The sequence below is a fragment of the Lutra lutra genome, chromosome 11, assembly GCF_902655055.1.
Source record: "Lutra lutra chromosome 11, mLutLut1.2, whole genome shotgun sequence".
NCBI lineage: Eukaryota > Metazoa > Chordata > Mammalia > Carnivora > Mustelidae > Lutra > Lutra lutra.
This window is the reverse complement of record NC_062288.1, coordinates 95,290,341-95,316,827: the sequence shown is the minus strand read 5'-3', so window position 1 is coordinate 95,316,827 and position 26,487 is coordinate 95,290,341. Positions and strand designations below refer to the sequence as shown.

The following is a 26,487-nucleotide window of genomic DNA, read 5'->3' as shown; positions in this document are numbered from 1 at the left end:
ATGCCTAGCATGGAGCTAGATGTGGAGCCTGATGCGGGGCTCCACATGGGGCTCAAGATGGGGCTTGATTTCAGGACTCTGAGATCATGACCTGAGCTGAAGTCACGTGGGTGGTTTAACTGACTGAGCCACCCACGTGCCCCTAGATGGAATTTTGAGATTAAAGGAGGATTCATAGCTCCAACAGTAACATTACAAATAGTTCTTTGAACCTGTATGTTTTATATTCAGCCTGGGTCTAATTGCTTTTCCTCTGTTTTTAAGTTTATATTTTCTACTTAGAAATCTTTGTGTAACTTAGAGGAGAAGAAACAAACAATTACTAATTTAAGAGTCTTACGTAGGTATTATTTTTTAGAGTTCTTAGCATAATTTCTGGTAATGTTATATGGAGGCTGTTTAATTCCCATTCATTATAAAAGCGTCTTATCTTCTGTGAATACCAGTTATTGCCTTTATAATTTTCTTTACTATAAAAAGGTAAAGTACTGTTGTTATTCCTAAATAGCTCAAAGTTGGTTTCTTACACGATTGTAATTCCATGGGTGTGGTATCAGAACTTCAGATAGGAGATGACAATTCAGTGTAGTTGTTATATTTCTGTTGTACAACCACTGAAAGTGTTCATTTTTTTTTTAAGATTTTATTTATTTATTTGACAGACAGAGATCACAAGTAGGCAGAGAGGCAGGCAGAGAGAGAGGAAGGGAAGCAGGCTCCCTGTTGAGCAGAGAGCCCGATGCGGGACTCGATCCCAGGACCCTGAGATCATGACCTGAGCCGAAGGCAGTGGCCTAACCCACTGAGCCACCCAGGCGCCCGAAAGTGTTCATTTCCCCTTAGTTTTTACATGCTTCTAACATTTGAAATATTCCACCTATATCTTCCTGCAGGTGTCTTCTCATATTAACATTAAATTATGTAATCTTAAATTGTTTCATTATGCATAAAAATTTAGTGTAGTGTAATCTTTTAGTACTCTATTACAGAGGATTTTTCTGCTGTTGAATTTGACACTTAAGTTTCTATATGTATTTATGAAGGAAGGGCGCTTGGGTGGCTCAGTCAGTTAAGCCACCCGCTCTTGATTTCTGCTCAGGTCATAGGATCAAGCCCTGGCTTGGCTTGGTAGAGCCTGCTTGGGGTTCTCTCTTCTCCTGCCCCTCCCCTACCTCTCCTGCAAGTGCACTCTCTCTCAAAGAAAAAAAAAAAGGAAATTTTTGGTTACTGGTTATCATGGATGGGTCTTTGAAAGAACGGTTTAAATAGTTACAGCAACTTTTCTGTGTCATAGCCATTCATACACTGCTTGATTTTCTCTCTGCCTCCCATATGGAGTGGTATGAGAATAAAAAGAGATGGTGAACATGTAAAAGCTTTCACAAAATTATAGTAGGGTTATTTTTCTGTTTTCAAGACAAAAAATATATTAAGATTTTCCTTTCAGAAGTCTTTATGGCATTTTTAAGAATGTTCAGTGACAGCCCATGGCTCTACTTGTTACAAACTTTTGGTGGTTCTTAATATAAGATTATTGATGGACTCTTTGATAGGACTGTTTAAATGTTGATTGTTTGATAGAACTGTTGACTGTTGATTTAAACCACTACTAAGTTAAAGAAACAAAGTGCCAACATATTGATTCTTTTACTAAGCATTTCATAGGAAAGAGGTATAATGTATTAATATGATAGTATGGAGACTGTCTTTAAAGTCTATAAATTCTCATGACTTTATAGGAAAAATATAAGTGTTACGACTTATGTTAGACTTTGGTATTTTTAAAGCTATGACCCACCATTTTCCTTGTCATCCTTCTAAAACTGTATTGATGACTTTTGTATTAAGTCATTTCATAGGCCAGTAGGTATTCAAGTATTCAATAAATATTTGAGTGCCTACAATATACTAATTAGTACTTTAGGTGCTTATGAGTACATTTGAATGATCTCTACCCTTATCTACCTTATCTAGGTTATATGCTGGTGGAGGTGTGTGTATGTACTGGGGGAGGGGCAGACACACACAAAAAGAAAATTATATAGTATGTTTGAAAGTAATAAGCATTATGGAAAAATAAAACAGGACAAGGTTTGCAATTTAAAATAGGAAGATTAGGGTAGGGCTTTAGTTGAGAAGGTTAATGTGAGTAAAGATTTTAGAAGGTAAAGGAAAAGCATTTCAGACAGAAGAACCAAATTCAAAGGTTCTGAGTCAGGAATGTGCCTTGCCTATTAGAGAAATAGCAAGGAGGTCAAAGTTGCTGCAGTGGCTTAAAGAAAGGATGCAAGTAGTAGGAGGTGAAATCTAAGTGGTGTTGGAGTAGGAGGGGGAACAGAAGCATGACCAACGGCCTTTGACGTTTGCTTTAAGTGAAATGGGTAGCCTTTCAAAGTTTGAGCAGTCAGAACAGAGTTACAGGAGTTAGTTACGAACAGAAATGTTCCAGTGGCTATATAGAGAACAGACTGTAAGTGGACAAGGGTAAATGTAGGGGAACTAGGGAGGAAGCCTTTGGAATTACCTAGAAAGTGGTTTAGACCACATTGGAAGCAGTAGAAGGATTGAGAAATGATCAGATTCTGGATGTTTTAAAAGTAGAGCCAACAGGATTTGTTGATAGGTTGAACGTGAGGTGTGCAAGAAAGAGAGGTGTCAAGGGGGAAAGGAGGGCACAGATTAAGAATTCAGTCTGGGCTATGTTAAGTTTGAAATATCTATAGTTTGGGAGTGAGGCCTAGTGACAGAAACTGTTTGCCATATATATGTCTTACTTTCTTCCTGAGTATACACTTAGACACTTCTCCTTAGTACTTAGGTGTCATGGTCATATGATTAAGTTCTGGCTAGGGTAATATAAGAACATGCAATATATACTAATTCTAGGTCTGGTCTATACAAACACCTTCCTTCCTGTTTTCCCTTCTAGTTGGTTGAAGCATGATGATCCCGAGGATAAGTTGGAAGCCCTGTGTTGTAAATGGTAGATTGACCATTAGCCTAGGTTTCTGAATACTGCATGGGTAAAGACCACCTTGCTAACCTTTTCAACAGCCTAGTACTATTAGATGGATAAGAAATTAGCTTTCATTGTATTTGAGTCCTTATGCCTTTTGAGTGTATTTGTCATAGCAGTTAGCAAACCCCAAATTTGGGATTTGGGTGGCATTTAAAGCTGTGATATTGATGTGATTATCAAGGGAATGAGCATAGATAGGAACAAAGAGAGCCGAGTTTGGAGAAAAGAGGAGAGCCTGAGAAGGAGCAACCAGTAAGGTAGGAAATTGAATGAAGAAAGTTCATTAGTAGAGAGTGGTCAGTCATGTATGCTGCTAGATGAAGTAAGATGCTAAGAATTCATCATTTGAGCTAACAAAGTAGAGGTATTGTGATCTGGACAAGAATAGAACATTGAGGGGTGCCTGGGTGGCTCAGGTGGTTAAGCCTTCGGCTCAGGTCTTGATCCTGGAGTCCCAGGATCGAGTCCTGCATTGGGCTTCCAGCTCCATGGGGAGTCTGCTTCTTCCTCTGACCTTCTCCCCTCTCATGGTCTTTCTCACTCTCTCAAGTAAATAAATAAAATCTTAAAAAAAAAAAAGTAGAGCGTTGAGATGAGGTTCCAAGGGAGATAATTCTGATTGAGTGATTTTTAAGGAAGAATAGAAGGGGAAGTGAAGGTAGTGAAGAATTTTCCTATAAAGGGGAACAGAGAAATGGGGCAATAGCTAGTGAGGGAAGTAGGGTCGTGGAATTTTTTTTTTAACGATTAAAAAAAATGAGGACATAGGGTGATAGGAATGAATCCTTACAGTGTAAAACATTAATGGTTTCTGGAGAGAGAGAAGGAAGGGTGAGGGAGAGAGGGACACCGCTGGAGTCCTCTCTGAAGGAAAGAGGAAAAGGGATTTAGTGTGCAGGTGGAAGGATTGGCTCTCAATAGGAGTGGATACTTGATGATAATAAGTGGTAAGGCAGAGTGTAGATACAATGTTGATGGGTAGGTACATGCGATGATGGGAGTCCATATGTGTTCTCTTCCAGTTGCTTTATTCTTTTTCAGTAAAGCTCAGGTTACCAGCTGAGAGTGAGTCATGGGGGTATGTGCATTAAGAAGAGAGCTGAAGGTCTTAGAGTTGTTTGGGGACACATGAGAGTGAATGGACTAGGGACAAAGAGTAAAATTGATAAGCAATATTAAATTATTTTTCCTGTTGTCCAGACACGGTATGGGACTTCTGACTTTGTGGTACAGGTCCTCAGATCAAAGTTAACTTGCCAAGGTAGTTTAAGAATTGATATGAGTCATTCTCATTTTGACTCACAGACATGGAATCATTGGGAAATAGAACATGAATTATTACTTCTTCATGAAGTACCTGTCATTATTATGCCATGAATTTAAACTAAATTTGGAGAAGTCTGGTTACTAATTTTCTTCCCAAAAACAATTCTTCTTTCTATACTGAAATTTTATTGAATGTTTATTTTGTCTACATAGAATAGCATCCTCATCATTGTGGTTTAATTTTTAAACTGTACAGTAAAGCACTTATTTTCCTGTTACTTTCTTTCAAATGCCCTCCAAGTTTGACTTGTCTTTTGCTCATGTTTTTCCTGCTGCGTGAAATATAAATTCCTTCCCCTGTCGTCACCCTATCCAGACCTTTTGGACTTAGCTCACTTATTGCAGGAAGCCTTCCTTTACCTTTCTTCAAGGCTTAGTTAGGTTCTTCTACTTTTTGCTTTCATAATATGTCAAAGTATACTTGGTATCGTTTTATTTACTGTATTAATATTTTTTTTGTCGGTATCTTTGCATTCCCTTAGACCATTGTCATTCAGTCAGAATTTCTGTCACAAGAAATGTTCGGGGCTGTCGAATATGTCCGCTGGTAGCTACTGTGCGCTCAGAATGTGTATAGGACTGAAGAGTTGGATTTTAAAATTTATCTGATTAAATAGTCACATATGACTACTGTCTACTTTGGACCTTTTTATTTATTTTTTTTAAAGATTTTATTTATTTATTTGACAGAGAGAGATCACAAGTAGACGGAGAGGCAGGCAGAGAGAGAGAGAGAGAGGGAAGCAGGCTCCCTGCTGAGCAGAGAGCCCAATGCGGGACTCGATCCCAGGACCCCGAGATCATGACCCGAGCCGAAGGCAGCGGCTTAACCCACTGAGCCACCCAGGCGCCCCTACTTTGGACCTTTTTAAAGTCGAGTCTTAGGTGGAATTCATATTTATTTTTCATTGCTTATTAGTACTTACTGCCTCTTAAATTACTGTGCTCTTTCTCAGTAGTCTTAGACCCGATAGTTATCCCTCACCTGGAATATGGCAGTTTTCTTCTCTACTTCTGTTCTTAACCATAACTTTCTGGTTTATGCAGCAGTAAGTTATTCAGTATTATAAAGCTAGGGTTTTTGTTGTCGTTCTGTTTTGTTTCTCTTTCAGACTGAAAAACTGGGTACTGTGAGGATACCTCAAAGAATTTCTGAGGGTTAAGAGTAGCAAGGAAGAGACTCACTGGGTTTGTGGAGGGTGGGAAGGCAATCTCTGCTTCAACCAAAGTAGTTCCATTTAATAAGTTGCTATATTGAAATTGTGCTGGAGATTTCATATGGTGGGGGAAAAGGCTTCTAAAAGATAACACCTTTTTTTTTTTTAAGATTTGATGTATGTATGTATGTATTTAGAGCATGTGGGCATGGTGGGTAGAGGGGGAGAGAGAGAATCTCAAGCAGACTCCCTGCTGAGTGCGAAGCCCAATGTGGACCTCAGTCCTACTACCCGTGAGATCATGACCTGAGCCAAAAACCAAGAGTTGGACACTTAAGCAGCTGAGCCACCCAAGCACCACTAGAAGATAACACTCTTGATGGAGGAAAGAGGGCATGCACATGGCAGTATGTGATTAAGTGCCTGAGTGGATGATGGAGGAGCTCAGAAATGGAATGTTTTTGTAGGCTAATGAGGTCTTCATAGAAGTTAGTGTTTAGGGGCACCTGGGTGACTCAGTTGTTAAGCGTCTGCCTTTGGCTCAGGTCATGATCCCAGGGTTCTGAGATCGAGCCTCGCATCGGGCTCCCTGCTCAGGGGAAAGCCTGCTTCTCCCTCTCCCACTCCCCCTGCTTGAGTCCCCTCTCTCTCTCTTTCTCTGTGTCTCTCTGTCCAATAAATAAAATCTTAAAAAAAAAAAAAAAAGTTAGTGTTTAACCTAGAAAGGTTGAAGGAAGGAAAAAATATAAAACATAGTGTGAATAGACTTTGCAAAGAACTGGAGTTAGAAATATATATGGTACTTTTGTTTAAGGAACAGGATCATCATGTTTATAGTTGAGTGACTTGTATGAAATAAAATTTGGCTATACTAGACAAGATTGCATTGTGGAAAATAGTTATAGACTGAAAAAAATTTTATAAATTTTTAAAAACATTTATTTATGAGAGAGAGGAGAGGGAGCTTGCACAAGGTTGGGTGGTGGGGGGACACAGAGAGAGGGGGAGAAGCAGGATCCCCGCTGAGCAGGAAGCCCGACTGAACTTGGAGCTTGATCCCAGGACCCTGAGATTATGACCAGAGCTGAAGGCAGTCACTTAACCGACTGAGCCACCCAGGCACTTTTAGACTGAAAACAATTTATCTTTGTATTATGTGCAGTGAGTTGAAATTGGAGGTCTAAAATAAATGATGAGGGACACCTGCATGGCTCAGTTGGTTTAGCATCTGCTTTCATCTGCTTTCGGCTCAGGTCATGATCCCAGGGTCCTGGGATTGAGCCCCGCATCAGGCTCCCTGCTCAGTGGAAAGCCTGCTTCTCCCTCTGCCTGCTGCTCCCCCGCTTGTGCTCTCTCTCTCTCTGTCAAATAAATAAAATCTTTAAAAAAAATTAAATTATGAAACCAGTGTTTAAGGGTGATTGAATTGGTAAGGGTTTATAGGATAGATAGATTTAATATGGGATAAGGTCAAACCACCAAAAATGTTTATGGAAAAACTTAGCAGTAAAATGTACTATGTCAGTGTTGAAGCTTGGGTTCTTTGATGGTAAATACTGAGACGCTGTTTGCAGTGCATGATATTTCGTAGGAATCAACGCCTGTGAAGGAATAGGCAAGTTACAGGATTGGGCACAGGATGAAATTGCGTTGTGATACGGGCCTCATAAATCTTTTGCCTATTAGTGTGGAGCTTTGGACTGAGGATTGCCTGTCAAAAGAACGTGAGCCAAATGGCTGAGCCTCCTTGCTTGGATGTGGGTTGCAGTTAAGGTGGGCTGTGAAGGAGGTGACATTTGGAAGCTGTCTGCTGACTGTCTTCATAGCTGGACAGTAATTCCTTCCATAAAGGTGGAGCTTGGTCATGCATCTCTTTGTCTTCTGCAGACAATGGGTCTGCGTGCAGGCAGTTCTTCCCCAGGGGGCAGTTTTTAAATACTTGGAGGTGTTTTGGTTGTTACCAATATGGGGGAAGAGGATGGCATTAGCCTTTAATGAGCAAGGACCAGGGAAGTCAGCTCTCTGAGTGTTCAGGACAGTCTGCACATTTAAGAATTGTTTGAATAACCACAGGACTTAGAGTTATTTTTTGGAATTTTTTGGTGAAAAAAGTGGTAATAATGATCTGATCTTAGAAACGAACTTTGTTTTAGGTATGAGGCATTGTTTTAATATACACAAGAAGTTGCAGGCATTTAGTTATCACATAAATTTTAGGAATTTTAAAATTTTTGATCAGAACTTTATCAGGAGTTCTTTACCGCTTCAGAAAATCACATAATCGGTGGCAGTGCCACTTGCACACTATTGGGTGACTCAAATACTTTCCCACTCAGTCTGTAGTTGTAGCCACTACAGTTGTAGTGATTCTCTGTATAGATATAAGCATCGGATACCCTCACTATATTTAATAATAGCATGTGCATTTTGAAATATCATTTTATTACTAATTTATTTCTTTCATATGATTAAAAGTATAATTGGGGTGTTACTGACTTTTAAAATTTCACTTAGGCAGGCCATCTCTGTTTAATTTTAGGATGGTATGGGGGTGTTACAAATAGTTGTCATAAAAAAGGGGAAATTGATTTCTGTTTTCAGTAATGGTGGATTGCATTATTTCAGATCAACCCTTTTGATGAAAACAACTAAAAATCTTGGGAACAATCTTTTCAAAATTTTTAAAGGAATTAAAGAGCTGAAGAGGGAGTACGCAGCTGCAAGGCTACATTCTAGGAAAAAGACAGGAACCTAGGGAAATAAGTAGAGGAGGAAGGAGCTTTTGTCTAAGGGCAGTTGCCAATCGATTTAGATTTGGGCTTTGGTTTTGGTATGCTTAATGGGTTATAGAGGATAGAAGTCAGGGCCTAGAGTTCATCCAAAGGGAGAGTCAAAAAGGAGAGGAACTCTCTTTTAAGATGGCATCCCAAGGACTCCGCTATTTGGTAAGGGTGAAATGGAACTAAACTGTCTGCCCATTCCCATAGCTAGGGGACTGTATATTTGGAGCAGGGGAAGAAAAAGGAAATTAAGAAAAATAAATCCTTCAAGTTGTGACCACAGTTTTAGCTCTCACACTGATTAACAGTTTAGATTTGTCTTGCCTGGGTGGTCAGGGACCCTCAAACCATTTATCATAATTCCTGGTTTCAAACTGGTAGTACTCACAAGGACTGTCAGAATGAAAGCAAATTATCTTTGGAAAGATTCTGAATGGGATTGCCACCAATAATTTTTCAAGGGCAGTAATTAGTGCACTGTCACAAGTAACCAAGTATAGTAAAACACACGCACAAGTTAAAATTAACATGATATATGTGTATCGAATTCCTCAAGTAATATAATTTAAGATTTCGGTAGTGTTTTAATGGAGATGTAATTGACATATAAACGTGTAGTTTGCTTTATGTTCATGTACCTCAAAATAAGTTTTTATTTTTATTTATTTATTTTTAAAAAAGATTTTATTTATTTATTTGTCAGAGAGAGCGAGGGAGAGAGAGCGAGCACAGGCAGACAGAATGGCAGGCAGAGGCAGAGGGAGAAGCAGGTTCCCTGACGAGCAAGGAGCCCGATGCGGGACTCGATCCCAGGACGCTGGGATCATGACCTGAGCCAAAGGCAGCTGCTTAACCAACTGAGCCACCCAGGCGTCCCTCAAAATAAGTTTTTAAAAAGAAAAATATAACATGCATGGAAATGCCACTGTGAATAAGAAACAGATCCAAAAAAACCTCAAATATCAGATTTAAAACAATTGCTACTTGTTATGTTTAAAGAATAAAAGACAAAATTGAAGACAAGCAGAGAACAAGAGACTATAACAAGTTCCTTAGTAAACTTGAGAAAACCAAATACAAAGTGCAGAAATGAAACTATGCCAAATATACCGAAGGGAAAGGTTGAGCAGATTATTTCTTTTTTTTTTTTTTTTAAAGATTTTTTATTTATTTGACAGAGAGAGATCACAAGTAGACGGAGAGGCAGGCAGAGAGAGAGAGAGAGGGAAGCAGGCTTCCTGCTGAGCAGAGAGCCCGACGTGGGACTCGATCCCAGGACCCTGAGATCATGATCTGAGCCGAAGGCAGCGGCCTAACCCACTGAGCCACCCAGGCGCCCGAGCAGATTATTTCTAACTGAAGAAGAATTAGTTACCTGGAAGATAAGACAGGAGAAACTTTCCTGACTGCACTGCTAAGAGTCAAAACAATAGAAAATATTGAAGAGAGATTGCATGATAAGAAAGAGTGAGATCTAACATATTTAAGTTTCATAAAGAGAGGAAAGAGAGAATGATGCAAAGGTAATATTTGAAGAGTTATTTCTGGCTGAAAATTTTCTAGTTCTGTTGAGAAAACAGTTGATAGGAAGCTCAATGAATTTCTGATAGTATAAATAAAAAGAAATCTGCACCCAGACAAATCAGTGAAACGGCATAAACCCAGATACAAAGAGAAAAATCTTAAAAGCAGCCAGAGGAAAAAAAGACTTCTTTCAAAGGAGGAGTTATGCACTGATAGCTAACTTCTCAACAGAAAGGTATGTCTTGGGGCGCCTGGGTGGCTCAGTGGGTTAAAGCCTCTGCCTTCGGCTCAGGTCATGATCCCAGGGGCCTGGGATCAAGCCCCGCGTTGGGCTCTCTGCTTAGCGGGAAGCCTGCTTCCTCCTCTCTCTCTCTCTGTCTGCCTCTCTGCCTACTTGTGATCTGTCTGTCAAATAAATAAATGAAATCTTTAAAAAAAAAAAAAGGAAGAAAGGTATATCTTTTTTTTTTTTTTTTTCAGAATAATTGCCAATGTATACTTATAAATTCTGTACTTAGTGAAACTATCCCTTAAGGATGAGGTAAAAGTTTATTTTAACAAACTCCATCAGTCCTTTCTAAGGGAAATTATGAGGGATGTACTTTAGGCAGAAAGATTCCAGATAAAAAGTCTGAGGTGTGAGGTGAAGTGTAATGAGCCTATTGAGGTGAATTAAAGAAGACCTAAGGGGGAAAATATCATGTACATGGATTGATAGACTCAATATTGTATAGATCTTATTCTCCAAATGGATTTGTATTTTTTTTTATTTTTTTTTTAGATTTTATATATTTATTTGAGAGAGAGAGAGAGAGAGATTGAGAGAGGAGAGAGGTCAGTGGGAGAAGCAGACTCCGTGCCGAGCAGAGATCCTGATGTGGGACTCCATCCCGGGACTCCAGGGTCATGACCTGAGCCATAGGCAGTCACTTAACCAACTGAGCTACCCAAGCAGCCCATGGGCTTATATAATTAATATAATTCCAGTCAAGGCATTAAGTTATTTTTTTGGTTGGTTGGTTCATTTTGTTTTTTGTTTTTGTTTTTGTTGTTTTTCGGGTGGAACTTAAAAAGCTGATTCTTTCTAAAATTCTCTGGAAAATCAATAAAGAGCCAAAGTAGCTAAGACATTTTCAAAGAGGATAGTTTGGGGAGACTTATTTTACCAGTTATTGACAGTTATTACAAAGTATAGTAATTAAGACACTGTCGTGAGTAGTCTAGTCTAGTGATAGATGGATGGACCAGTGGAACAAAACAGAAGAAAATCTGTAATTATAGTTTACCCATTTTACCTCTGCAGAAAATTAGAAGTGACTCCCCGTGCGGAGCTTGCAATGTATCCTTTATCTCCTCGCTCCAGTGGCTATTCCTGATTCTTAATCCTACCTTCCTTTTTTTTTTTTTAAATGTCCTTCTGGGGGCGCCTGGGTGGCTCAGTGGGTTAAGCCGCTGCCTTCGGCTCAGGTCATGATCCCAGGTCCTGGGTTCAAGCCCCACATCGGGCTTTCTGCTCAGCAGGGAGCCTGCTTCCTCCTCTCTCTCTGCCTGCCTCTCTGCCTACTTGTGATTTCTCTCTGTCAAATAAATAAATAAATAAATAAATAAATCTTAAAAAAAAAAAAAATAAATAAATAAAATGTCCTTCTGGGGGCGCCTGGGTGGCTCAGTGGGTTGAGCCGCTGCCTTCGGCTCAGGTCATGATCTCAGGGTCCTGGGATCGAGTCCTGCATCGGGTTCTCTGCTCGGCAGGGAGCCTGCTTCCCTCTCTCTCTCTCTGCCTGCCTCTCTGTCTGCTTGTGATCTCTCTCTGTCAAATCAATAAATAAAATCTTTAAAAAAAAAAAATGTCCTTCTGTATTTTGAATGACAACCATCTTAGTCTTTGTATTAAATGCCATTCTGGTTGAAATATCTAATATATAGCTTTTTCTTTTCTGCATTGAGACCTGATTAATAATTAAAAACAAAACAGGCTTAATGATTAAAACAGATGAATTAATAGGTTTATAAAGATTAATAAATTTTTATTGGCTCAAAGAATCTTTTAACATTTAATTATTTTGATTTTTAAAAACTATATTAATATTTTAACCATTTATAGATGGTACAGTTCAGTGGCATTAAGTATATTCAAAATGTTGTTAACCATTACTATCTATATCCTCAGTTTTTTCATCATCCCCAGCAAAAACTCCACCAATTAAAAAAAAAATTCCAGGGGCGCCTGGATGGCTCAGTGGGTTAAGCCGCTGCCTTCGGCTCAGGTCATGATCTCAGGGTCCTGGGATCAGGCCCAGCATCAGGCTCTCTGCTCGGCAGGGAGCCTGCTTCCTCCTCTCTCTCTGCCTGCCTCTCTGCCTGCTTGTGATCCCTCTCTGTCAAATAAATAAATAAAATCTTTAAAAAAATAAACAAATAAAAAAAATAAAAAAAAATAATAAAAATAAAATTCCACCACTTAAAAAAAATTCCTTCTTCCCTCCCCAGCCCCTTAACCTCTCTTCTATTTACTGTCTTTATGGATTTGCCCATTCTGAGTACCTCATATAAGTGAAATCATATAGTATTTGTCGTTCTATCTCTTATTTCACCTAGTGAAATGTTTTCAAGGTCCACCATGTTATGACATATATCAAAATAACTGCCAAATTGTTTTCCCACAAGTATTCCATTTATATCCCACCACCCGTCATCAAATTCCAGCTTCTCCACATCCTCCCCAGCATCTGCTATTTTCCTTTTCCTTTCCTTTCCCTGGATTATAGTTCTTCTCATGGGCGTGAATTGGAATCTCATTGTGAATTTTGTATTAACGTTATTCTAGTGGAAATTTCTCACAAACTAAAAGTAGAATAACCATATGACCCACAATTCCACTTCCAAGTATAAATACCCATAAGAATAAAAAACAGACTTGAATAGATACTTGCATACTGATGTTCATTGCAGCATTATTTATAATAGAGAAAAGGTGGAAACAGTCCAAGTATTTGAATAGATAAAATGTAGTATTAGTCATAAAAAGGAAGGAAGTTCTGGGGCACCTGGCTGGCTTAGTCAGTAGGGCATGCGACTCTTGTTCTCAGGGTTGTAGGTTTGAGCCCCATATTGGGCATGGAGCCTACTTAAAATAAAAATTTAAAAAAAAAATTCTATTACATGACATAACATGGGGAAACCTTGAAAACATTATGGTGGAGCACCTGGGTGGTTCAGTCATTGGGCATCTGCCTTCACCTCGGGTCATGATCCCAGTGTCCTGGGATCGAGTCCCTCATTGGGCTCCCTGCTCCCTGGGAAGCCTGCTTCTTCCCCCCAACCCCCGCCACTGCCCCTGGTTGTGTTCCCTCTCTTGCTGTGTCTCTCTCAGCATAAATAAATAAATAAATAGATAGATAAAATCTTAAAAAAAAAAACCAAAAACCATTATGGTGAGTGAAATAAGCCAGACACAGAAGGACAACTATTGTGTAATTACGCTTACATAAAATATATCTAGAATAGGCAAAATTAAAGAGACAGAAAATAGAATAGAGGTTACCAGGGACTGGGAGGAGGGGGAGTGGGAGTAATTCCTTAACCTGAGAAAGATCAGAATTTACTGTTGAAAGAACCTAGTCTTACCTCTGACACAGTACAAAATTTCTTCTATAGCATCCCTGACAAATCATGAAGTATTAAATTGAATTTCCTTAATAAAGCAGTTTGTTCTTTTGTTAAATATCTCTATTATTATTAGGTGCGCCTGGGTGGCTCAGTTGGTTGAGCAGCTGCCTTCGGCTCAGGTCATGATCCTGGGAGTCCTGGGATCGAGTCCCACGACTGGCTCCCTGCTCAGCAGGGAGTCTGCTTCTCCCTCTGACCCCTCCCCTCTCATGTTCTCTCTCTCAAATAAATAAGTAAAATCGTTTAAAAAATCTGTATTATTATTATCATCATCATCATCAAAGATTTTATTTGAGAGAGAGCGCAAGTGATAGAGAATGAGCTGGGTGGAGAGGCAGAGGCAGAGGGAGAAGCATCCTCCCTGCTGAGCAGGGAGCCTGATGCAGGGCTCGATCCCAGAGGACCCTGAGATCATGACCTGAGCAGAAAGCAGAGACTTAACTGACTGAGTAACCCAGGTGCCCTGAAATATCCCATAATGCGAAGCTAAAATATATTTTCTTGAACTTCTGTCTCTGGGTTCTAACATCATCCTAGTTTAGTCCTTTGGGACAGCACAGGACAATCTGTCTCTTCCTTTTATCTCATATCCTTACCCTCTCACTATTTGACATGCACACACACACACCCTTTAGATGTTTCTTTGACACTGGTTACTTGCTGTTTGCCTTCAGATGTATCCAGGTCATTCTATACGAAATCAAAAATACCTTCCCTGACTCTGATACCCCTGTGAGCTTTTGTTTTTTCTTTCTGGTCGCTACCTGCCTGTCTTAGGCATTCAGACCTTACTTCTTGAAAGTCAGTCTTCATTTCTTACTGCAGAACTGAATCTGTTCTTTCATAGGCCACTATGCATCCTTAACAATCAGGCTACCCTCTGAGCTAGTGTGTCCATCCTGCATTTCCAGTGGTCTCCTGAGTATTTTACTTTAATGTCTCACTGACATCACAAAGACAAGTCCTAAACTGAATTAGTTATCTTTCCCTTTAAATTACTTCTTCCCCTCTTGTAATAATATTTCCCACTTATCATAATTTATACTTGAAACCCCAGAGCGTCTTTCATTTCTCCTATCTCCTTACTTTTCCTGTGCATAGCCCTCATGATTGGGATTCTTGCTCCTATAGTTAGCACATCCCTTCCTGCATACAAGATTTTAGCTAGAAAGTACCATCAATGAACCGCAAAAATGGGTCTTCACCAGACACTAAAACTGCTGGCACTTTGATCTTGGACATCCCAGTCTCCAGAACTGTGACAGACTCTTTTTTGTTTGTAAGCTAACCCAGTTCATGGTGTTATTTTTATAACAGCCTGAATGAATGAAGACTGCTGCTTTTTTTACTGAGGCTTATGAGATTCTAGCCTCCAGGTGATTAAGGGCTATCACTACAGTATTCCTGATGCCCATTACATGATGGGACAACTAACATTAGGCTTTTATAAAAATATATGTCAAAAGGGTGATTTACTTTTAGAATTGGATGCTTATGCACGTAAGCATTCAGTATAGTATTGTGCCCAACACATAGAAGCTACTCAATAAACGGTAGTCCTTTTTCTTATCAGACAGTTTGTACTTTATATTCATTGAGAACATTTATTCATTTGCTTAAAGTTTAAAAATAAATATTGAGCTCCTTTGTGCTGGTTGTGTGGTAGGTACTGTGATACAGAAATGATCATCTCAGGAACAAATAAATCAAGAATTAAGGACACTGTGCTATGTTTAAAGTGTGCCCCAGGTACAGAGAAATCACAGAAGAGGAGTACATAATTCAGAATGGGTTTAAGTGTCGGAGGACAGAAAGATTTCCTAGGAAAGGAGATAATTAAAGTGAACTTTAAATATTTAAGATACACATGCCTTTATAAAAAAAAGTAATTACACTTTATTTAGACACATACAGGAAGACCTAAATAAATGAAGGTACATACTGTATACTAAGAATGAGTTAGAAGAGTTAGTATGGTGAAAAATGTCAGTTTTTTGCAAATTGATCAGTAGATGTATTGAAATCCAAATGTCTGTAGGCTTTTCTGTGGAACTTGAAACTTGATAAACAGTTTCTGTGGAAGTAAAAAGAGGCAAGAATTGACAAGTTATTATTAAAGAACAGTAAGATAAGACTTCCTTAACCTATTTTTTCAGTCAACAAATTTGAATGCTTGTTACATATGAGGCACTGCTGGGCCCTGGTTATTACCTTAGTGAACATGAGACGGACATGACTCTTACCCAAAGATCCATTTCTAGTGATAGCTAAGATTTTTAATATACCACTTTGCAAAATATCACATGAGTGCCAGGACAACCAACAAACTTATCACTTTAATTTTATTATTTGATTTTTATATTTAAAAATTTTCCTGATTATGGGGTGCCTGGGTGGCTCAGTCAGTCCAACTCTTGATCTCAGGGTTGTGAGTTCAAGCCCCACTTGGGGCTCCACACTGCGCGTGGAGCCTACTTAAAAAAAAAATTCCCACTTGTTTTTTCTTTATATTTTCTTTTATTATTTTTAATTTCTTTTAACAGTATGAAACTTAGAAGTGGGCAGGTTTTACTTTAAATAGATCCTTAAGAATGTCAATTGGATTATAGCCTTGTTAGAAAGGGAGGGAGGATCTGCTTTTGAATGATGTCTTGAGTAATTATGTGATCTTGAAGAGTGCATGAGGGAGGGTGACTTTGAGGGTCCCACAAGCCTGGTTTCTGAGACCTAGCCTGTGTGTCAGGTGTCTGAGGAGCCTACAAAAAGAAAAGGGAAGATGAGTAACAAAATGACAGGTGAGCCAAAATAGAGCTTGCTAATGAATTTTATATGCTTATTTTGAGGTTTATGGGTGAATATTAACTGGTGAATTAGTTGGGAAAGGATATACTTGTTTAGAACACTTGCTTACTGTATTAAATGAAGTTCAACTCCCTCTTACTATGCACAAAAATCAATTCCTGGCAGATTTAAGGTTAAATACAAAAAGACAAACTCAGAAAGCTTTTTAAAATCTTTTATTTTATTTTTGAAAAAAGATTTATTAATTCCAGAGAGATATAGAGAGGAAGTAGCAGAGGGAGAGGGAGACAAGTAGACTCCCCACTGAGCAGGGAGCCCAACGGGGCTTGATCCGAGGATCCTGAGATCATGACCTGAGGTGTAACCAGGAGTTGAACATTAACTGAACTGACTGAGCCCAGGTGCCCCCAGAAAGATTTTTTTTTTTTTTTTTTTTTTTGTAAAGGAGGATACATTTATGAGCTCAAAGCAGGGACGGATTTCTTAAGACTGAATACACCAGGGGCACCTGGGTGGCTCAGTTGGTTGAATATCCAACTCTTGGTTTCAAATCAGGTCATGATCTTGGGGTCCTGGGGTTGGGCTCATGGGGAGTCTGCTGGAGATTCTTTCCCTCCTCCTCCCTCTGCTCCCCATCCACACTCTCTCAAATAAATCTTAAAAAAAAAAAACTGAAAACCATAAAAATAAATAAATTTGACAACATTGAAAATAGAAACTTCTATTTATTCAGACCCCCCTAAGAAAAGACCAAGGTACAGAGTAGAAGGTATTTGTAATATACTGGTATTAATTACCTATGGCTATGTAATAAGTTATCCCAAAATTTAGTATCTGAAAACAGTAAACATTTATCCTACAGTTTCTGTGGGTCAGGAATCTGAGAGCAGCTTAGCTGGGTGGTTCTAGTTCATGGTCTCAAGAGGCTGAAGGCAAGGTGTCAGTCACCGAGGTCCTTAGTTTTCTCAAGGCTGGACTGAGGGAGAATCTCCTGTGCCTCCTCATGTGGTTGTGGCAGGGGCTTAAGAAGATCGACATCCAAATTCACTCACATGGGTCACCTCACTGAGTGGCAGCTGGGTTTTTCTAGAGTGAAAGATCCACAAGAGAATGAGAGAGACTTCCCAGCATAGAGGCCACAAATAACTTAATCTTAACGAATGGACAACTGGTATGAACTATATACCTAAGGAAGTATGAATCACTAAGGCAAAGACATAACACCGAATAGGAAAAAGGGCAAAAAACTGGAGCAGGCATTTAAATTAAAAAAAAATTAAACAACTAATAAGCATATGCAAAGATCATTAATCTCATCAACAGGAGAACAGAAATTAAAACCATGGGAGAACTTTATATACAGATTAAATGAGCAGAAATGAAACAGTTGAACAGTATCAAGCACTGGTGAGGATATGGAGCAGTGGAGCTCTTCCACTGCTGGTGGGAGTATAAATTAGAAGAACCATTTTGGAAAATAATAGGGCGTTCTACAACCAGCAATACCACTCCTGGGTATTTAACCTAGACCGGTGGTTGTCAAACTTGAGTGTGCATCAAAATTCCCTGGAGGGATTGTTAAAACAGGCTGCTGGGCCCCGCCCCCGGAGTTTCAGATTTAGTAGGCATGGGGTGGAGCCTGATAGTTCCCAAGTGATGCTGTGCTACTGGTACAGGAATCATAATTTGAGAACCAGCCATTGCCTTAGAGAAAATCTGGATATGTGGACCAGGAATCATGTGGATATAACTCTTCATAGCAGCATTATTCATTTTAATTCCAAAATACATAGAAAGAAATCCAAATGTCTATTAGCAGTGGATTATGTAGATAAATCATAGTGTATTCACTTATGGAATAAAAATTTGGTTCATCACTTCTTGGCCTTTTGGCTAAGATCAAGTGTAGTATCTGTTCTTACTAGTTTAATAAAAACTTAGTTCAGATGGACCAGGAAAAAACAGTTCCTTCACCAATGTGTATGATCCCACAAAGGTAATACTAGTCAAACAGTAGAAGTCACAAAAAATTAAATGCAACATGATTCTATTTATAAAAAGTTAAGCAACATGGGATTAACTGTATTGTTCAGGAATGCAAATATAGGTACAGAATTATAAGGAAAATCAAGAGAATAGTTATCATAAAAGTGAAGAGTAATATTTACCCCAGGAATGGCAAACAGTGGATGCAATTGAGAGGGGACACGTGGGAAGCCTTTAAGGTACTGGCAGTGCTGTTTCTTAACTTTATAGTCATTCTTTAAACTTTAGATACGTTTATCAACTCCTCTCTACATAGTTATATAACAAAATTTGTGATTTTAATGTAAATATATGTTTTATAGATGAAGAAACTGACACTTGGGAGTTAAGTACTTTGTCCAAGATTACAGCGCTTATAAGTGTCAGAGCTGAAATTCTGTTTTTAAAGCTTGTGCTCTAAACTATTATACTATACCATATATTTTCACAAGAGCCATAAGAATTAGATATTTTAATTCTCACTTGGTAGATGAAGTAGTAGGTTTAGAAAAGTTAGGCAGGGGCACCTGGGTGGCTCAGTGGGTTAAGCCTCTGCCTTCAGCTCAGGTCATGATCTCAGGGTCCTGGGATCGAGTCCCACATCGGGCTCTCTGCTCCACAGGGAGCCTGCTTCCTCATCTCTCTCTCTCTCTGCTTGCCACTCTGCCCACTGGTGATCTCTCTCTGTCAAATAAATAAAATCTTTAAAAAAAAAAAAAAGAAAGAAAGAAAGAAAAGTTAGGCAAGTTGGCCAGGGGTATATTGCTTATGTGGAAGATCTGGGATTTGGACCCAGACACTGTGATTAGAGAGGCCATGCTCTGTAATGCCTCCCCACTTGCTGTTGTATTATGTACAATTATTCTTCTTTGGGAGTTTATTAATCACAATTAGCAGCTCATGTTCTTTTTTTTTTTTTTTAAGATTTTATTTATTTGACAGAGAGATCACGAGTAGGCAGAGAGGCAGGCAGAGAGAGAGAGAGAGGAAGGGACGCAGGCTCCCTGCTAAGCAGAGAGCCCAATGCAGGGCTCGATCCCAGGACCCTGAGACCATGACCTGAGCCAAAGACAGAGGCTTTAACCCACTGAGCCACCCAGGCGCCCCTCCCTCATGTTGTTCTCTTTTATACTTTTGGCACCTTGGTTTTCAATCTGGATTATTATCTTGAATCAATTTAATATCCTAGGTTGTGCTTGTCCTAAAAAATAAAACATTTCTTCTTTTTCTTTAAGATTTTATTTATTTATTTATTTATTTATTTGAGAGAGCACATGCATGAGCAGAAGGGAGAGGAAGAAGCAGACTCCCTGCCAAGCAGGAAGTTTGATGAGGGACTCGATTCTAGGACCCTGGGATCATGACCCGAGCCGAAGGCAGATGCTTAACCGACTGAACCACCCAGGCAGCTGAGGATAAAACATTTCTTTACCAGATTCTTTTAGCCAGGAATTTAAATTAGAATTTTGATGAACTCTACTTATGTTAATATACTGATACCTCTTTATTAGCTTTCATTGTTTGAATCTTCAGACTAAAAATTTTTGTATTATCAGTAAAATTCATTACCCCCACTACATCTCTGTCAGTCTTATAAATCATGTGTGTTCTGTACAAAAATAAATTTTTAAAAGCTAAGTTAAAAATGAAGGGAATTTCGATGGTTTTGTTTATCTCTGGCTCATAACTCAGGCCATTACACCATTATGGCAAGGTTCATCATTAATGATAGTGGATACAAATATGTATTTTGAATAATCTGGAAAATTTTTTTTAAATGGCTAGTTTCTTATCAGATCCAGTTAGGTCAGGATTTCTCAAACTGGGCACTGCTGACATTTGGCCTGGATACTTCTTGGCTTGGGGAGCTGTCCTTCACATTATAGGATGTTAAGCAATATCCCTGGTCTCTACTTACTAGGTGCCAATAGTATCTTCCCCTCAATTCTAACAATCAGAATGTCTTCAGACACTGCCAAGAGTCACCCGGTGAGAACCACTGGATCAGATCATTGTTTTAGTCCTATATTGTGGCTGCCAAAAAGCTTGCACTAGGAGCACTCAACATGGCAGCTTTGCCTTTTCCTCTAGCAGCAGTAGTGTTAAGTTCAGTAGGAGGTTTGAGATGTTTTGGTACGAGTTCCTTTCAAGCTTCATGTCTATTTCATAAGGTTTACTTTAGTTAAAACTAGATAATAACCATCTACTTAACTCAGTATTTAAGCTGTAACATGTCACGGTAAGACAAATGTGCAAAGAAGAATGAGAACACCACCACCATCAAGTGCTCTGCTATGTGGAATGCCGGGTCTTCCACGTACTCTCAACTGTATCTGACATAGCTATCTATAGTAACCCTAAGTGAGGGTGGCTCTGGAAATAGTAAATATGAAAAATCCGGATTTTTCTTATTTTTCTTGATGAATACATTACTAAATAATGTTGTCTACCTACAACCCTCATAAAGAGTCTCCTCTGTGCCCTCCTAGGTGTAAATCATGCATTTGGCCATCACACTGTAAATTACTATTCACTTTGCGTCATTTCAACTATAGTATTCAAAAGGAGAAAATAGTTTTAAGTTCTCTTAACTGACTTACACTTAATCAATGCATCAGGTTAACTGGTAGTTCCCTTTTAAAAAAAAATACTTGCCATCAGATTAGGTGTGGGTTATATTTAAAGGAAGATCCCTTGCCCTATATCAGGATTGGTCAATAACTGTTCATTTTACAGTTTTGTTTTGTTTTTTTTTAAGATTTTATTTATTTATTTGACAGAGATCACAAGTAGGCAGAGAGGCAGGCAGAGAAAGAGAGAGGGAGAAGCAGGCTTCCCGCTGAGCAGAGAGCCCGATGCGGGGCTCGATCCCAGGCCCCTGGGATCATGACCCGAGCCGAAGGCAGAGGCTTCAACCCACTGAGCCACCCAGGCGCCCCTCATTTTACAGTTTTAAGTGAAATAAGTTGTTTAAGATTCTATACTTGCTTATGATTCTCTGATTTAACGAACATTTTCAGTTACCCAACCATAAGACTTTATTACATTGAATAAAGGGGTTTCTTTTGTACCCACTTCAGTATTACAATTGTGGTGATTTACTTTGTGAAGTTGGTCATCTAAACTCATAGCTGTATTATTATATGAAAAGTTTTAAAACTTTGTCTTATGGAATGTATATTTACTCCCTCAGAGCAACCTTAGCTTCCTCCTTGCTACCTTACAGGATTATTGTGAGGATATTAAATCTATCAGCAGTAGTTCAGACTCTCATTACTTCTTACCTATAATTGTGGCATGTTTTTAATGGTACTCTTTGCCTCTAGTGCCTCTCTGGCTTATTAGTTGACCTAAACATTGTTGCCAGAGTAAACATCTAAAATATATGTCTAATCAGATCAAAAGCCATTTATAACAATAAAAACTGCAATTTTTTTAAAAAATTACTATATGTGCTGGCTTAGATGTGGTCTCTGTAATCAGAAGATGTCCATTAAACAAATTATTAAAAAAATACATATGCCTAGATTCTGAATTGTGATTTTATGCCCAAAGGAAAAAATGCTAGGTACTGTGGAGTTAAATGTGTATCCAGTGTAGACTGGGGGAGAGTGATCATTCTTTGAGGAAGTGAGATCTAAAGATCTCTTCTATCTGGAAAAGCTGTGCTTGTTTTCAAAGTGCTTGATAAGAGTTTTCCAAGAAGAAGAAATAGCTTGTGTAAAGGCTTTCCTGCTCTGTTGGATGGTCAGTGTGGTTGAGTTTATTGAGTAAGGGATGGGAAGAATAGTGCCTGATAAGGCAGGAGGTAGGCACTGTGGCATCATTTAGGATCTTGTAATCTGCTAAAAAGTTTAGGTTTTATTTTGAGTCACTGGGGAGCCATTAAAGGTTTAAGCAGGGAAAGTAATGTGATCAGATTTGTGTTTTAGGGATTTCACTCTGACTATGGAGAATGGGTGAGAGAGGAATGGGAGTAGGACAGAGGAAATGGTTAAGATGCCTTTGTAAGTAGGGGTACCTGGGTGGCTCAGTTGGTTAAGCACCTGACTTTTTTTTTTTTTAAGATTTTATTTATTTATTTGACAGAGAGATCACAAGTAGACGGAGAGGCAGGCAGAGAGAGAGAGAGAGGGAAGCAGGCTCCCTGCTGAGCAGAGAGCCCGATGCGGGACTCGATCCCAGGACCCTGAGATCATGACCTGAGCCGAAGGCAGCGGCTTAACCCACTGAGCCACCCAGGCGTCCCAGCACCTGACTCTTGATTTAGGCTCAGGTCATGATCATGGGATTGAGCCCTGAGTCTGACTCTGTGCTTGATGTGGAATCTGTTTGTCCCTCTGCTTCTCCCCCGCAGCTTTTCTCTCTCTCTCTCCCTCAAATAAATAAATCTCTTATTTTTCTTAAGATGCCTTTATTAGTAGTAGTTCAGGGGGAAAGGATAATAGTTTAGAGTAATGACAGTAAACAAAATAACACATAAAATTATGATCTCTTAAATACATTACAATAGCCATGTAAAGTATGAGCAAAATTAAGATCTGGAATAAACATATCCAAGCCCATCTAATAAATAGTAGTATAAGGAATTAAACCATGGATGTTGACCATTTGGCTTTTGTCTCTAAAACAGAAGCCAAACTTCATTGAAGATTTTTCAACTTACCTTTATTACATATATCTCCTCCTAAACTCTTAACCTACGCTGTAGCCAAACCGTACTATTACAAGACTTATTATGAACATAACTTGTACTTAGATGCCACTGATGATTGTTTACTGTGGCTGGAATACTCTTACACCCACCCACACCAACCCACCTTTAACAAAATTCTAAGTATCCTTTAGGATCCAAGTCAAATAAGAAGGCTTCCAAATTTGTTTCCAGACACATATTGCCCATTTACCCTCTTTTAACCACAATGGTTTCTTTATATTATTATAGTATGATAATTCAGTAGATGTTTTTGTGACGACTAGGTGTTGGACACAGTGTGTAGACATCGTGGACATACTCATGTACAAAAACAATCACTGTGGAACCTATAATCTAGAGGTAACACAGACCTTGAACAAAATCTGTGCACACAAATGTAATTATACATTTTTGAAAAGTGCTGTGAAGGAATAGTAAAGGATGCCTTGAAGGGCCCTTGAGTTCAGAACTATTTTCATAATAATGCTAAGACGTTTGTTTGCCTCATTCTCTCATGAGGATCCAGTGATAAAATGTGTGATAGTGCAACAGACTGGATGCAGAAAATAAGAGAATCCAGATGTCTTCTGTTAAGACAGATAGTAATGATATTATAAAAAATATAAGAAATAGCACTTTCTCTTTTCATTATTTTGTTGTTTTGGAATTAAATATAAAAATTTCTTGGTTATAATTTTTAATATGGTAAACATTGAAAGCTATGACCTACAAGAATAAAGCTCTGAAAAGTCCTCCATACTTTTAAGATTATAGAGAGATTCTGAAACCAGGAAGTTTAAGAAGGGGCTCCTGGCTGGCTCGGTTGGTAGATCGTGCAACTCGATCTCATAGTTGTAGGTTCAAGCCCCATGTTGGTTGTAGATGTTACTGAAAAGTAAAATCTTGAAAGAAAGGAAGGAAGGAGAAGAGAGAAAAGAAAGACAGGAAGAGAAGAGAAGAGAAAAAAGAAAAAACTAGGAAAGTTTAAGAACTTCTGTAATGGGGAGCTGACTTAAATTGGGGTCTTCTAGAAAAGTAGAAGATAGCTTATATCTCCTTTTAAACTGTTACCTAAAAAATAGAGTCTGATTATCTCCATGTCTCCAAAGCCTCTAGTTCTTTGCATATAATGGCTGTATTGGTTAAATCCTGTTTTATTGTCAAGGTCTACTGTAAATGGTCATTGAATTTGTGACTTGTTTGAAGCCTTTATTGAAAATACCATATTTCTTTCTTATTACTGTGTGAGATGGATCTGGATTCAAATCCCTCTTGGTGTGAATGTAATGAATAAATGAGTCAGAGTGTGTGTGTGTGTGTAAAACTATAATCTGACTTACAACCTGATAGGCACAGAACAATAGAAATAAAATGGCTATCTTTTTATTTTACATACACAACATATTTGGATTAGTTCTAGTTAGTGGGCCAAGAGGTTTGTGGATAAATCAGTATATAATTAAGTAATCACCATTTGAATATATATAATAGTTTATCAGGAAGGGAGAAAGCCAGAATAATCCATTGTGTGGTTATTCATCTTTAGAAAAGGGAACTGGAACAAAATGTGGGCTTAGAATAGTTTAAATAAAAGTAACTCCAGTACATTGAGTTTTATATTTCTGGCACTCCAACAAGTGCCTCACGTTTACTGAGTATTTAAACAATGTTAAATAGTTAGAAATACCTAAAAATATTTTTAGAAGCCTTGAAAAAATGTATACCATAGTTTAAAGGTCAGGTCTTAAAATAACTTCACTTAGCTAACTGGAGAAGTAAATAAAGGAACCTGGAGGAAAAACAGAATTGCCCTGGGGGAATAGCATGGTGTTCTAAGGTGTGATTAAACAGGATCTAATAAGATGGTACAGAAGGGCATCTTGTGATGGATTCCAAATGTAGTGGTTAAAATCTTAACTGTACTCCTCAAGATTACAGTGCAGAATGTTTGCCAAGGGATGGCAAGGAAATAGGAAGATCACCTGACTGCTTTGCTTTGCTTTTTGTAGCATAGAGCTATAGGAAAACTATCCTTTACGTGTTCTCTTTTGAAGCAGGTGGTTCAGTTGTGCTAAAAAGGAAAAAAAACAAAACAAACAAACAAACAAACAAACCCAGTATGGTGACAGGTGGTAGCTACACTTGTGAATATAGCATAATGTATAAACTTATCAAATTGTTATGTTGCATACCAGCAACTAAGGTGACATGGTGTATCAGCTATACTCAAGAAAAAAAAATATATATATAATACTGTTATTCCTCATTTGAGATAAAAAACAAAGTTGACGAAAGCAACAGGGAGGTTTGGATCTAGAACTTGCTTATATTTTAAATAGAGCTATAGACATTCTGTTCTTTTTACAACTACTAGAAAGGTTTATAGGAACTACATGTGTAATTACCTCTTTTCTTTCTTGTTTGGATATTTTATCAATTTAAGGTTTATTTGAGTTTTCACAGATTATTAATATGTATTACCTCCACAGCTGTGATCTTTGAACTTGAGATGTCCTTTGTTTAAAGAGCAAACAAAAAGTATGTTGCTATTTACATTTGCTATTTAAGTAGATGCTTGTACTATGCAATCAGTACTAGCAGTTGGTTGTTAATTGAAGATGGTTAAAGTGGAAAAATTTCTAAGGAAAAAAGATATAAATACCATATTTTAATTTAAAACATAAAAATGTATTGTCCTATGCCTGTATTTTGATATAGGGCCAAAGCCTTTTGTTTGATTAAAATGCTCTGAGTGGAGTTCCATGTGTTTTTGCTTGTGTCAACCATACTTAAAATGCATTATCCACAATTTCCTGTTTTCTTTTTACTCTATTCATCTGTGAGTTCAGTGAACAAATCATTGGAGATTCTAGGGGAGAGATGATGGTCACTTGGGCTAAGGTGATAGCAGGGCAAGTGGTTAAGAAGTAATCTTATGTTTGAAATATGGACCCAGGAGAATTTTCTCTGGAACTAATCCCCAAATGTATAAATTTCAGAGACAAACTGAAAAAATGAAATCATGGCTAAGAACCAAATTTGTGTGCTACAAGATCAAGTAAGATCTTTTTTTCTTCATATCCAGGTACCAGTCTTTTAGTGAGTTCCATTGCCACTGCCTTTGAAATAGATCTTGAACTGCCACACCACTTCTCACTACTTCCCTTGCCACCGCCTTGGTCATAGCTACTTTCATCTGCCCAGTTACTGCAATAACCTTCTAAATGGTTTTGCTGCCTTACAGTCTCTTCTCTACATAGCAGTGGGAGTGATCATTTAAGATGTAATTTATGTTACTTCTTTGCTTAGAAGACCACATTTCAGGGAAGCCTGGGTGGCTTGGTCAAGTTGTTTTGGTGTCTGCCTTCGGCTTAGGTCATGATTCCCAGGGTCCTGGGATCCATTCGCATCAACCTGCTTCTCCCTCTCCTGCCCCTTCGCCCCTCATGCTCGCTCTCTCAAATAAAATCTTAAAAAAGGAGAGAAGAA

General features: G+C 38.5%; 1 protein-coding gene and 1 pseudogene across 6 annotated transcripts in view; both read left to right on the top strand.

The window, feature by feature from the left end:
• BRAF (B-Raf proto-oncogene, serine/threonine kinase) overlaps positions 1-26,487 on the top strand; it is a 178,676-nt gene that overhangs the window by 11,878 nt on the left and 140,311 nt on the right. Inside the window, exon 1 of one of the 6 annotated variants that reach the window (XM_047694469.1) lies at positions 17,367-17,448. The exons of the other annotated variants lie outside the window; for them this stretch is intronic. The gene's annotated coding sequence lies outside the window, so the exon portion shown is untranslated. Of the gene's footprint in view, positions 1-17,366; positions 17,449-26,487 lie in introns of those variants that run through there. 6 annotated transcript variants of the gene reach the window in all.
• Positions 18,151-18,269, top strand: LOC125081567 (uncharacterized; annotated as a pseudogene).